Source organism: Anguilla rostrata, chromosome 1 (assembly GCF_018555375.3).
Source record: "Anguilla rostrata isolate EN2019 chromosome 1, ASM1855537v3, whole genome shotgun sequence".
In the NCBI taxonomy this organism is placed as follows: domain Eukaryota; kingdom Metazoa; phylum Chordata; class Actinopteri; order Anguilliformes; family Anguillidae; genus Anguilla; species Anguilla rostrata.
This window is the reverse complement of record NC_057933.1, coordinates 14,505,252-14,519,046: the sequence shown is the minus strand read 5'-3', so window position 1 is coordinate 14,519,046 and position 13,795 is coordinate 14,505,252.

Here is a 13,795-nt window from a genome sequence, read left to right as displayed (position 1 = left end):
TTATAATAGCACCGTTTCATCAGCATTGACGTAGATGTGTGCACACGTGTTCCGCGCGGTGCCTTCGCACAAGCCTGTGCCAATATAACAAAATAATGGACAGAAATCCACTGATGACGTCCAGAGCACTGCCTTTTGAACCCATTACAGTTTATTGTTAAATTAACAAAACAGATCTGCAGGCATTTGTGGATTTACTGTACAGCTGTTTAATTCAACAGAGAGGTAACAGTTGTCCTGAAATGGCAAAAGCTGACAGACATTGAGAATATTGAGCAATTTATTGCTGAACTTACAGACAAATGAACAAAACAGATCTACAGGCATTTGTGGATTCACTGCACTGCTGTTTAATTCTACTAAAAGCGGTAACAGTTGTCCAGAAATGGCAAAAGCTGTTAGACGTAGAGAATATTGTGCAATACCAGCTTCTAAAACTCAGTGGCTCAAAGTTCTCCACCTAATAGGTGAAAAATTTATGGCCATCACCCATATCAGCATATAAAATCTTACACTGTGTGTGATCACACACAGAAAAATGGAAAATATATTTAATCACTTCAGAAACATTGCCAAAGTCAGACTGCTTTATGTAATTTGCTGATGAAGACATTTTGAAAAATGTAGTGCCCCAAATGTCTGCTTTTATGCAATGAAAATATATTTCTATTTATTGAAGAAATTAGTGTCATACATTAAATACAGAGCCACACCTCTCCTTCAAGACCACTTCTTATAGCTGTAGTAGCTAAAATGATTAGGGAACTGGGCCAGCTCAGCATTATTATACACTGCTATGAGGGTTAATTGTGCTGGGTTAATTGCTTAATTAGCTCAGGGGCCACACCTGTGTGGAAGTATTGCTGTCAAAATATTTTGCATTCCACATTAATTTAAATGCTTCCTTTATTTTACCAGTTACCTGTACTACCATTATGAGCACTTTCAAATCACCTTTAAAGATCCACATTTTAAAATGGCTTTTAACCTATGATGCAGAAATAATAATCTACACTATTGACTGTATTCTGCATCCTTTGTACTTGTCTGTTTGCTTTTGTGTTTATAATGGATTATGTAAGACACTTTCAGTCTGAGAAAAGTGCAATATTAGCAGAAAATCATAAGAAAAGTGAAATACTTCTGACTTAAATGATTCCTCCTCAGGAGATGCTTTGAGGGTCAGTTATGGCTAGCCATAGTTTATCTTGCGGAGTATATCACCGCACTTACCTGAACTTACCTGTACACACTTGGAAACATTTTGAAGCTTAGATGGACTGATTGTGTATTATAATTATAATTGTATGCTTGCATTTGTTCGTATTGCTCCTTTGTTTAATACTGATATAATGTGAGCTGATATACTGTAATGCTCATGCATGCTTTTCAACTGATTTTAACATCTTGAACAGACTTACATTGCTACTATTAATTAAATTCATAGAATTGTGCACTGTGCAGTTATTGCTTCTGTGCGAATATTTAAATTTGGTAGTATATTTTCAATTAAACATTTATTTTAGTTATAGTAATTTTAAATTACGAATAAAAAGAGCAATAAATATTTGTATTATGTGTGTGAAAATTAAATAGATCTATTGGGCTTAGAATGCACAAGGCAAATAACTAGCCATGGAGCAAAGTCTGCTGCACTGCTATCTGTGTTCTGGCATATAGGCAGCAGTGCAGTACCTTTCTTTGCTCCAAGGCTAGTTATTCACCTGGTGCGTTCTAAGCCCAATAAATATGAATTATTTTTTTTCAGGGCTTAAGTGTTTTCCCCAGCTTTTCTTTTGTGTATTTTAGGGAATGCTTTGTTCCACTTTCTTACACTTCTTTGTATCATGTGTGTAAAATCAGAAAATTTTTGATATATATATATATATATATATATATATATATAAGGAGCCAACACTTGCTTGATAATTGTGTATGGTTGTATATCGAGTTATACGGTGTAGCACCGAGTTATGTGGGTCACTGTGGTGTTATGTTCTGTATTGTGACGCAGTGAGTTGTGCGGTGTTACATGCAGTGTAACAACGCGTACAATGGTTTGTCGTGTTGTGTACCTGCCCGCCAGGTGAGCAGGTAGCCTGGCCCAGGATACGGGAGTGGCAGTGAAGGGGTTAACCCTCCCCGTCCCGCCGCGTTCGCCCCGGGCCGCGGGGGCAGAGGCAGCCACAATGAAAGGAAATGGAGAGGAGCGGGGTAATGAATGAGGCCTCGGTTTCCCATGGGCGCTCACCTGCTGCGGGGGGTCATGAATAGCAGGTAGCTCTCCCGCAGCCGCGCGGGCGCTGAGAGCGCCGTTTGTTTGGTGACAGCGGAGTGACAGGCCCAGAAACCCGAGCCGCCGGCCGCGCCCCGCCTGCGCATAAAACCCTGGATGTTCCCTCAAACATTTCAGGAAATGAAAGTTGTAACACGATCCCGGTGCGCCGACATCTCCCCCCCCCCCCCCCCCCAACACCCCCCGAGCTCAGACAATGGGCTCACAGGAATCCACACAGATTATTTTCATCCTGCAGATGATGGAATAAGGAGAGAGGGAGAGAGAGAGAGAGAGAGAGAGAGAGAGAGGGTGAGAGAGAGAGGGAGGGCGAGAGGAGAAGAACTCAAAAGAGAGATGAAGAAGAGTTTGGAGAGATAGAGAAATAAAGAAAAATAGGGATTGGGAGACTCAGAGAGGGGAAGAGATGGATTGGGGAGCTAAAGGCAGTCAGGTATTTTTGCCGTGTTGTCTGTCCAGAAACAGAATCATAAATTGTTCCCTAAAAAAGAGAATCACACATACACACACACACACACACACACACATACACAGTCACACACTAAAAAAAAATAAACTCCCAATCCTTCCCTTTCATCCCCAGGAAGCCTCTTGAGAGCCCATTGCCACCCATCAGTCAGTGCTCCCTGTCAGTGGTGCTGGTCAGGCTTCACTGAAGTGTGTCTATTCAGGCTCAATTGAGGGAGAGAGAGAGAGAAATCCCTTTCATCTCTGCACTAGAAGCCCCGCGCAGTGTTTACCGTTCCTCGGCTCCCGGTCACGTCAGCTCTCGGGAAACAATACTCCTTCAACAGCTGTCTAACCCAGCGCCTCGCAGAACGGCTGAACTGCGCTCCGGTCCCACACTGGCCCCGTCCCCTCCCATAAGTGAGGAAGCGATCACTTCGGCTTTGTCATCGCCATCCCACCGGATGCATGGAGAGACGGAGGGCCCCCCCCCCCCCGCCCTGGCAGGGCTGAGAGGCGGAAGGGGTTAATGGCGCAATGAATTACACACTGGATCAGCCTGCATTCACGGCATGGTGACGGTGGCCACTGCGATTACCGGGCTCTCCCAGGGTTACTGCATCGCCACTGCAATCCTACCAGGAATGCCGGCTAAGCCACTTATTAGGGATGAAGTGACACTGAGCACTGGGCTCTGCTGGATCTGCCCACTCCTCACACACACACACACACACACACACACTCTCCCCTCTGTGCACTGAGGAGTGGGCACTGCTGGATCTGCCCGCTCCTCACACACACACACACACTCTCCCCTCTGTGCACTGAGGAGTGGGCTCTCACACACTCTCCTCTCTGTGCACTAAGGAGTGGGCTGTCACACACTCTCGCCTCTGTGCACTGAGGAGTGGGCACTGCTAGATCTGCCCACTCCTCACACACACACACACTCTCCCCTCTGTGCACTGAGGAGTGGGCTCTCACACACTCTCCTCTCTGTGCACTAAGGAGTGGGCTCTGCTGGATCTGCCCACTCCTCACACACCCTCCTCTCTGTACACTGAGGAGTGGGCTCTCACACACTCTCCTCTCTGTGCACTAAGGAGTGGGCTCACACACTCTCCTCTCTGTGCACTAAGGAGTGGGCTCACACACTCTCCTCTCTGTGCACTAAGGAGTGGGCTCTGCTGGATCTGCCCACTCCTCACACACCCCTCTCTGTGCCTGAGGAGTGGGCTTCAACATCTCCTCTCTGGGGCACTGAGGAGTGGGCTCTCACACACTCTCCTCTCTGTGCACTAAGGAGTGGGCTCACACACTCTCCTCTCTGTGCACTAAGGATGGGCCAACACTCTCCTCTCTGTGCACTAAGGAGTGGGCTCTGCTGGATCTGTCCACTCCTCACACACTCCCCTCTCTGTGCACTAAGGAGTGGGCTCTCACACACTCTCCTCTCTGTGCACTAAGGAGTAGGCCCTGCTAGATCTGCCCACTCCTCACACACACACACACTCTCCCCTCTGTGCACTGAGGAGTGGGCTCTCACACACTCTCCTCTCTGTGCACTAAGGAGTGGGCTCACACACTCTCCTCTCTGTGCACTAAGGAGTGGGCTCTGCTGGATCTGTCCACTCCTCACACACTCTCCTCTCTGTGCACTAAGGAGTGGGCTCTCACACACTCTCCTCTCTGTGCACTAAGGAGTGGGCTCTCACACACTCTCCTCTCTGTGCACTGAGGAGTGGGCTCTCACACACTCTCCTCTCTGTGCACTAAGGAGTAGGCCCTGCTGGATCTGTCCACTCCTCACACACTCTCCTCTCTGTGCACTAAGGAGTGGGCTCTCACACACTCTCCTCTCTGTGCACTAAGGAGTGGGCTCTCACACACTCTCCTCTCTGTGCACTGAGGAGTGGGCTCTCACACACTCTCCTCTCTGTGCACTAAGGAGTAGGCCCTGCTGGATCTGTCCACTCCTCACTCACTCTCCCCTCTGCTGTGCGCTGCATGACTGCATTCATGTCCTCTACACGAAGGCCAGCGGCCTCCGTCCATCATAAAATGTATGACAGTCAAACAATACTGTTATAGTATGACAGATCATAACAAATGCAACAAAAATATATTTATCAAAGATATTTATTTGCCAGTCAATGTTAAACTGAACAAAAGAAGAAGAAAGTTGAGTGAAAAGAAAACAGAGCTGCCAAAGGCACAGGTGAATTTGCAAAGACATTACACGGCTGCTCAGATAAAAGAAGTCCAACGTGCATTACAACCATCTAAGCATGGTACCCATAATGCATCATTTCATGCAGCAGGGAGGTGAAGACCCATCGTGATGAGAAAAAATCATTTCCACATAAAAAGCTTATGCCTCCAATGTGAAAAGTTAAAACCCAATAAAATCAACGGACGGCTCTCAGAAAATTTGGCTCCATCCTATAACAGATATTGCACAGACCTTTTACATTCTGTTAAGCTAATTCGCTCTTTTATTTCCTTTATTGCACGGTCAGTTTGAGGATTTTCTTCTCCCACAATCCTTTTTCAGTTGTTTAATGCACCATCCATGATGTCATTCCTAATGTCTTAGCAAAGTTCACTTTATAAATATATAAAGTTGCATAAAGATAGCCATTATCTTAAACTTCAAATCGTTTTGTACAATAACAAGACATGCTTGGGGGGATGGGGTGTGGGTGCATATGACAATGAATAATATCGATAGTATGAGACTAAGGAGAACAAAGATTCTGCTGAAAGATGAAAATGATGGTTTGCCTCATAGAAAAGGTCCATAAACATCACATTAATTTACATTTTAGTAAATATCCAAATATGCATTTGAATCATTTTTATTTCAAGATAATTTATTTTCATTCTTTTTTTTCTAATAAGTATAATAATAAATAATTTTTATTACATTTTTCCTACATCACAAGACACACAAGGATTTTTTTTCTGTGATTTGAGGGAAAAATAGCCGTATGATGAATCCTGAAACACTAAAACTGTAGACGGCCGTGTGATATGGAAGTCACGTGACACAGTTTATAGTAATGAGAAAACACTTAAGAAAATGGATCTCACACAATCTAATTTCAGGCCAGGCTGGCTAATGTGGAGTTTTGTTGCTACTTGCTCCCAGGAAGAGTTAAGACGGAAGAGGTCTTGAGAGAGTGTGTAAGACGGTGTGAAAAGGAGAATTGAGGGGGAGGTGAAGGAGAGGCTAGGCCTGGAACCGGCATGTCGAACCTGTCCCGGCAGCGCACACCTGCTCTCCCCACACCCCCCACCCCCACCCCCGCCCAGCTGAAGGTCGTCCCAGGGTCAGCAGGGACTCCGCGCTTCTGCGGTTGATCCTCAGATACGGATTCCGGTGTCCCGAGGCTCTCATCCCGGAACACTGACACCCGTCACCGGGCCATCTAATCCTCGCAAGAATGGAGGAAGGGTGTAGAGTTCCGCCGGCGGGACAGAGATAGGGCACAGCTTTCCGGAGACCTGGAGCTGATGCCAGAGATGACCGCTGCCAGGTGTTCTTACTCAGCACGGCACCAGGAACCTCCACGCTCTGCAGGGTGGCAGTACCAACCCATGCCCAGTGCCCACCCTCCCTGACACACACACATACTGACTGCGGACCTGTGGGTGACCACGCAAACAGGAGAGCCCTCCCAGCATTTTCTTGACTGTAATCCATCACACAAGTTCTCTCTTATGAATGTCCTACTGCCCATTGTGTGTGTGTGTGTGAGCAGGCTCCCCTGAACTGTAAAGCCATCTGAAGTTAATGAGATGTTTAGTGTTTATGTGAACTGGGAGCAGTGAAAGTCTGAAGGACTCGCAGGGTATGTGTAGTCAGTGCAGGGAGGCCGTCTCTGGAGTTTCAGCAGGTTTATAATTATGGACAAGCAGTTTGAGAAAAGCACAAGGTGCTGAACTTAAACATGGTGACAGCTGCAGAAACTGGAGCCTGGGGATATTTATAGACTTTCAAAACCTCTGTTGCAGCACTTCCATGCGCAGACACACACACACACATTCACACATACACACACACCACACCCACGCACACTCACACACATGCACACTCACACATGCGCGCACACACACACACCCCGCACACTCACACACATGCACACACACACACACACACACACACACAAGCACACACAGGCATACACACACACACACACACACACACAGACACACAGACCCCAGCTCTGCAGTTGCTAGGACACATGGGTCGTAAAGGTCTAGCAGACCCACCCTGACTGCGCATACGTTCCACAGATACCTGCTCAGCTGCACAGCCTGGGAGCCCTACTCCCTCCCGACAAGGCCTGTGCAGAGACCACCGGGGGCACACGTCTCACTGTGCGGACGAACCAGCACAGGGCCCGCAGGCGAGAAACCGAACGCAGAGCGGTGTCATCCATGTTCTCTCTAGACCTCCCGTGTGGCTGGCAGTGAAGCTTTGCTCCCGCTGTGCCGGCGCATCTCCTCCTCACCACGGGACAGGGGCGTGGCGCTGACCCGGGGCCCGCGAAGAGGCATGGGCGCGAGTCTGGGGGCGACGGCGGCGCGCGGCGCGGGGACACAATGAGGCTGCCCAGCTTCCTGTCTCCAGAGGCGCATCGATTTCAGCTCAGACGCCGAGCCGCACGGCTCGTTTCGGTTACGCCCGGAAACCCGATCGAACCCTCCGCGCCTTAAAGGGGACGCCGCGCTCGGGCACAGGCCGCCCGCTCCGCCCGGAGCCCACCAGAACACGTACCCCGTGCCCCGTCCTCCGTCCCGGTTACCACGGGTTCGTCAGCGTGTGAGGGGTGTGAACCGCAGCGACCCGCGCTACGGCAGAGCTAACGTCGCAGCACATGGGCTGGGAACGCCGCGGCCGGCCTGCTGTACAGCGGCAGGGTGCCACACTACAGGATGAGACAAAGGAACTTTGCCTCTGTCGCACGCAATATCGGCGCATGACTTTACAGCCAGGAAGGTGCAACGTGCCAGACGGCAGAGCCGCAATGGCGCCGCTGGGTAGCTCAGCTCTTGGAGACGCTTCCTGGAGTTTTGTGGGAATCGCTTTAGCGTGTGAGGATGACACAGGGATATCACTGTCTTCTCCACACTCAGAGAGCAGGAGAACAAACAGCGCTCTTTCTGGTGTCAGGGGCCATTTTAGTGCGCTGATGGCTGTTACCTGCAGCAAGGCTTAAAAAGGCTTTTGTACAAAATGGCCTCTCCAATGTGCGATGTGCTTGCCGCAAATCAGACGATGTTAGATGATATGTTTTTCATTGTATGAAATTATTTTCTGACATTTTTACACATTCTGACATTTTCAGTACACAATCCAGCAGTAAAATAATAAAATGGTTTTTCAAATCCCATTGCTATTACTAATAGTAAATGACAACATAAGCACATCTATATCACCAAACACACACGGAACATCAAATGAAAGGCAATGTACAAATTCACCTGTGACAGCTTAAGTTAAGAGCTTCAGCCAGTTTGAGCTGTGCAGTCCTCCCTCTCCTAAACTCACTCCTTATCGCAGGGTAATGAAGCCAAGACAGCCCTCCTCAAAGTAACTCACAGCTTTAAATTAAACAGCCCAGAGTACCTGGAGCACACAGCCCGGCTCTCCCCAGCCACGTGCGTCTCCTGCAGGAGGTGCGCAAACTGTGTGTCCCTGTGACTGGGGGATGAGGAGCGAGACAGGGTCAGAGAACTGGGGGAGAATGAGTCTATGAAACTCAACCATCCACGTACCCTCACCCCACCCCATCCCACCCCCTCCCGAAAAAAAAAAAAAAAAAAAGAAAAAAAAACACTGACAGACGGGGCTGGAAACAGATCTTCTTGACACGGGGGTCAGAGCGGACAGAGAGGGGTAGCTGGGCGTGAGGGGGAGGGGCTCGGATGTCAGGCTGCTGGCTAATGGACAACACATCTGCAGGCTTGGCCCTCCATCAGCACGGGCCCAGAGGCAGTATGACTTGGCATTCAGTGGCCATTATAACTCCAGCAGGAGGAAGCAGATACATCTAGAAGAATATCAATCCCACCTGACAACAACAGATCAGCCGGCCATTTTATCTGCAGTCCATCAATTCTGTTCCCACAGCAAAGACATGCCTACCAGCACAGCAGCTGTTCAAGATGTCAGTGGTCTCCTTGAAATAAATTCCTCTCCCCTCTATATTACCCATACACTTAGATGAGTATGTGAGGTATAAACGGGCCTAGTATGATCAAACAAACAGTGAAAACTTTCTAATTAATCCTCCAACAAAACATAATATTATTAGAAATCACTGCTTTCTGTGTCATATTTACATTTGCCATTAATTTACCAATTTTATGAAACTGAATTTCTGACGTGTTAATAATGGAAAGAAATAGCCTTTTTCAACATATTTTCCAAACATCAAAATTTAGTGGCCACTACTGTAGCAGCTTATATGTCACATGAGTTTATGCTTCTCCCTTGTGGTGAAATTTAGCAACTGCAAGAAGAAAATGGTGATGACAAGAATTTTTGCAGCTCATCCTCACAATTAAATACAACTGTGTGTACTATATTTATTAAACCTATAAGGATAAACCATCACTATAAATCGACTGTGACAAAAATGATTTGTGTTTTCTTCTTTATTAATTAATTTATTTACAAAAACAGGCTATTATTGAATTCTGTGACCTCTGTATATGTTGAAATGTATTTATAATAGCAATAAAGGTATCCTCAGTCCTAAATAAACTAGACTACTAAACTGAAAGGTGACTGTGCAAAAACCTAAGTAAATGAATTGTGTATGACTGAGTATATATGTTTTTACATATGGAGCTTCAGCACCATCAGCACCATCTGTGCATCAATAGAATGGAAACACTAACATCAACAATTTAGTCTGTAAAATATTTCTCGTGCAACATATTTCTATGTCATATTTGGACTTCAAGGTCTGGAACTAGAGTGGTTGTACTGAATCACAACAATGACTTGGTCTGGTCACTGTCTCCATCTTGTGGTTCAGATTATTCACAGCAGTTTTTGAGCAGCCGAAGGATTCTGGTTGAATCTTTCTTTTCCCTTGGAGAATCAGTGAAGCAGCATCTTCAAGTACTGGGGACGTACATATGTTTTTGGAGAAGCATTAAATTGTGAAAATATAACAAAGGCATTTGATGGACAGATGTGCCAATACTGAACAATATATAGTTATTACACAGCTTAACACAATATTGGCATTGCTGATTCTTTTTTTGTCAGAAGGGTGTGTAGCAGTGAACCATGTATTAAGTGGAACTAAGGATCAAGGCATCTACTGTATGTCTGAAATACTGCTCCAAGGATGGAAAGCAAGGGAACTATTTCACTTGGGAAATACAAAAATAAAAAATTACTAATTACAATTCATCAGAACTCACAGAAGCGTGCAAATACAATACACAGCTTCATTCAATAAGCAATCAGGATGTTATACCCCTTTGATGCACATACATGTTTGAAATCAACCCATCATTTCTCATATTTCATAGCACCTTGGTCACTCATTATCACCTGTTGGACCACTAATAAAGACTAAAAGTGGCTTCAGCAGGAATTTATATTGTGGGGAACACTTTGTGTTATTTATAAAAGTCTGTGCTGCTAGTTTCCTGGTCAACTCTCTCAGTTGTGCATTGTCCTGTCAGAGTACACCCTCTGTATCAATATTTATGTAGTATCAAACTTTCTTCATTTGAACTCTGACTCAAAACTGAACAGAACAGCAGCGTGTTTGTTTGTCTGACCTGAGAGTGTTTAAACAGAGGCCATTATGGGTAATTATTCATGGTAATTTGGAATACATTGCTGGTCATCCTGGAAATGGGCAATCGCCAAATAAATAAACAGTGATAATGTATTATCCCCAGAGGCTGTTATTTTTAATTTTGTATGTTTTGAAAGAGCAAAGGATCTAAAATAATGCACAGGAAATACAGTATCTACTAAAGCTAGTATCTACATCTGAATTATGCAGAAACATTTAAACAGGACTTTTCATTATGCTGCAGCGGTATTGCATTCAGAGATAACATGGGGGGAAGCAAAAACACTTTACAGCAGAACAACATGAAGTATAAAATAATGGTAGGACCCTTGGTCTCTGGAAGGTTTCCCGTTCCACACCAGACAAATGTTGCCTTCAATTTGCCACAAATTCTGTTTTTCCACCTTTCTCTATAAAGAGGCTTATTTGGCATCTTTTGTTAATTAATTAAAATCATATGTTATAGGCTTTGATATATATGTATATATATGCATACACACATACACATTATGTTAACATGTATAAAACATACAAACGGATGGAAAACCGCTTCAATGTACTACTAATCTTGCATGGGTACAATGTTACGTGTGCTGCCATTACTCTTTTTTGCCATATGATGGCACTGTTGAGCTTGAAGCATCAAGGGCTTCACTGCACTGAATTAATGATTAAAATCATTTGCAGTTAAAAAGAGGCAAATATTTCAGCCTTGGTGCTAGTCTTTATTGCAAAGCAGGGAAATTGTGACAGGGCAGTGATTCAGGCTGTACAGGGCGTGCCTCCATATCTCGTTTAGTTAAGTCAGGGGTTGTCTTCATTCCAGATGTTCAAACCCAGATAGAGCCCAGCGGTTCTGAGGTTAAGTCAGGATTACCAAATTCTAGGTTCCAGCATGCTACCTTGATTTAAAATGTCCAGTTCATTTCCAAGTTTTTATTTACACCCACTTCTCCTCATAAGCTACTGTGAAATAGTTCAGATATAAATGAAACAACACATTATAAGTTGCGGTGTATACATTTCAAAAAGGCAAATAAACGTGACCCTGATGAAAAGTTACTTTGTGACTTGCCGACTACATGAGAAACATAGATTGTTGGTTTTCTGCTCATATAACATGTTTTTGGAAAATTAACAAAATTCACAGGTGTCCCATAGAGGAGATGCAACAGCCTTAAAGAGGTTAAAGTGATCCCTCAGTGCACTAATCCTCTTTCTTGGGCTGTTCTTTTGAAATAACAACCCCCAATAGTTCTCACACACCTGCATTTAAACAGGTGCCTAATAAGAGACATGTGGAGATTACCTGACCCAATAACCTCCCAGAAATCCACAATATGCAACCACAACTGACACTGAGTTCATTTTAATTGAGATCTTTCCTGCTCACGTGTGGTTGATAATGTGCTATTTAAACAGAATGGAAAACAGGAGACCCTAAAGACAATGTCCAAGCCATGTGAGAGAAAGCTTATTTTGCATACACAAGATTGGATGAAAAAAGTACACACTTAGTAAACACACTGAACTTATTCAGGTCCATCTTCAAACTGTTCTGCTGTGTGGTTCAAAGACCCGTGGACACACAAAGAAAATTCAAGTTCACGATTCTTTTATTGCCACACAGCGAGGCTGGTGGAATTGATTTGCAGTACAGCTGCAAGGGAAGGTCACTCCAGTTACTTAGAAGAATGTCTGGTGTCAGGCTCACAACCTTTGACAAAACAAGAGAAAAATGTGCAGGAATGCCCCGTGTTCCCAGTCAAATTGAGAGGATAAAGCCTGTAGCCAAGCAAACCAAACAGCTGAATAGTGAACATGACAAGAAACATACCAGTGTATGCATCTATGCTGTGACAAAATAATACGATGTGATGCACACAGGCAGTTTGAACACTCCTCATCACTAAATTAGCTGCATTCCGACAAATCAGGTTGATCCTTGCCTGCCCACTAAAGAGAAGGGTCTCCAAACAAATTCACCATGAGGTAACTTGGAGGCCTGGTTAGGGATTAACAAAGACGCCATCAGAGTAGCGCATCCTGAAATTTTTTATGCATGCGATCTGAGAACATTCAACAGTGTTGGGTTAATTGTGCACTAAAGGTGTCGGCACAACCCAACACTTGCACACAAAGTTCCAAGAAGTTTTGTCTCACATCTCTCCCAAACTGAAATAAACCCTCCCTTATCAATATGTTCGACAGCAGGCCCTCTAGAACAACAGAGATACAAAACCAGACTTTGCATGCGACAGGGAAAAATGAGCGAGACCAATTACCCAACATGGTTTTGATTTGTCCTATCAATAGAGCCCAAAGATGCTCTCTGGTCTCCACTGCTCGCACAAGGTAAATGTTCTCATTATGGACTGCATGTGTTTTCCGATCGTTCTCCCCACACCATCTTTTTCATTATTTCACTCGATGCTCGGGCTTCTATGTACTTATCAAAACAATGTCCACTCCGGTCTAATAATTGTTTGAGTCAGGAAATTGGCAGAGGATCCAAGTTCACATTAGACTCTTTGAAGGCACAGAACCTTGATGACATGCACATCGATTAGCATTTCAACATGAAGACAGTCAACGTAATTACCTGCATTGTATCTAGTAACAAATTATGGATCGCTCAAATGGTCCTTGGGCACAGACAGGCACAAAAACATTGATCTGTCTAGACAAACACACAAGCACAATCTACTGTGTGAAGAGCTGTGATTAATAGCGGGGAGGAAAGTCAATTGTGTTTTCAGAGACAGACTGTGTTCAAGAGCTTTTTCCTCCTGAAGAGAAATCAGCAGACCACAACTTGAGAGAGGTAGAGTGACCGTGGCATCATGTCAGACGGACTGAAACCAATAAGTTCAGGCCATTTCAATACGCCATTAGAAGTGCCACTCTCTAAATAAGAACAGTTAAATCTATATCAGTTTCCCCTGTGCAGATGCATTGTTATTCAAATAAGAAATCTCTGGCTTTCATAGATATTTTAAGGGTTACCACAACATCTTTTTTACAGAGGTAGAAAAGTCCAAAATGTGATGAAATGCACAATGTTCATAACACTACCGGGTGTTGTATACATAAAGTGCATTTCAGTTAATTCTTCTATTGTGAGCAATCTCAATTTTCATAAAATATCTGTATAAGTAAAATGAATTTGTCCATAATGCAGAGATGAGAGAAATATCCAAATGAGGGTGTTCAAAATGGC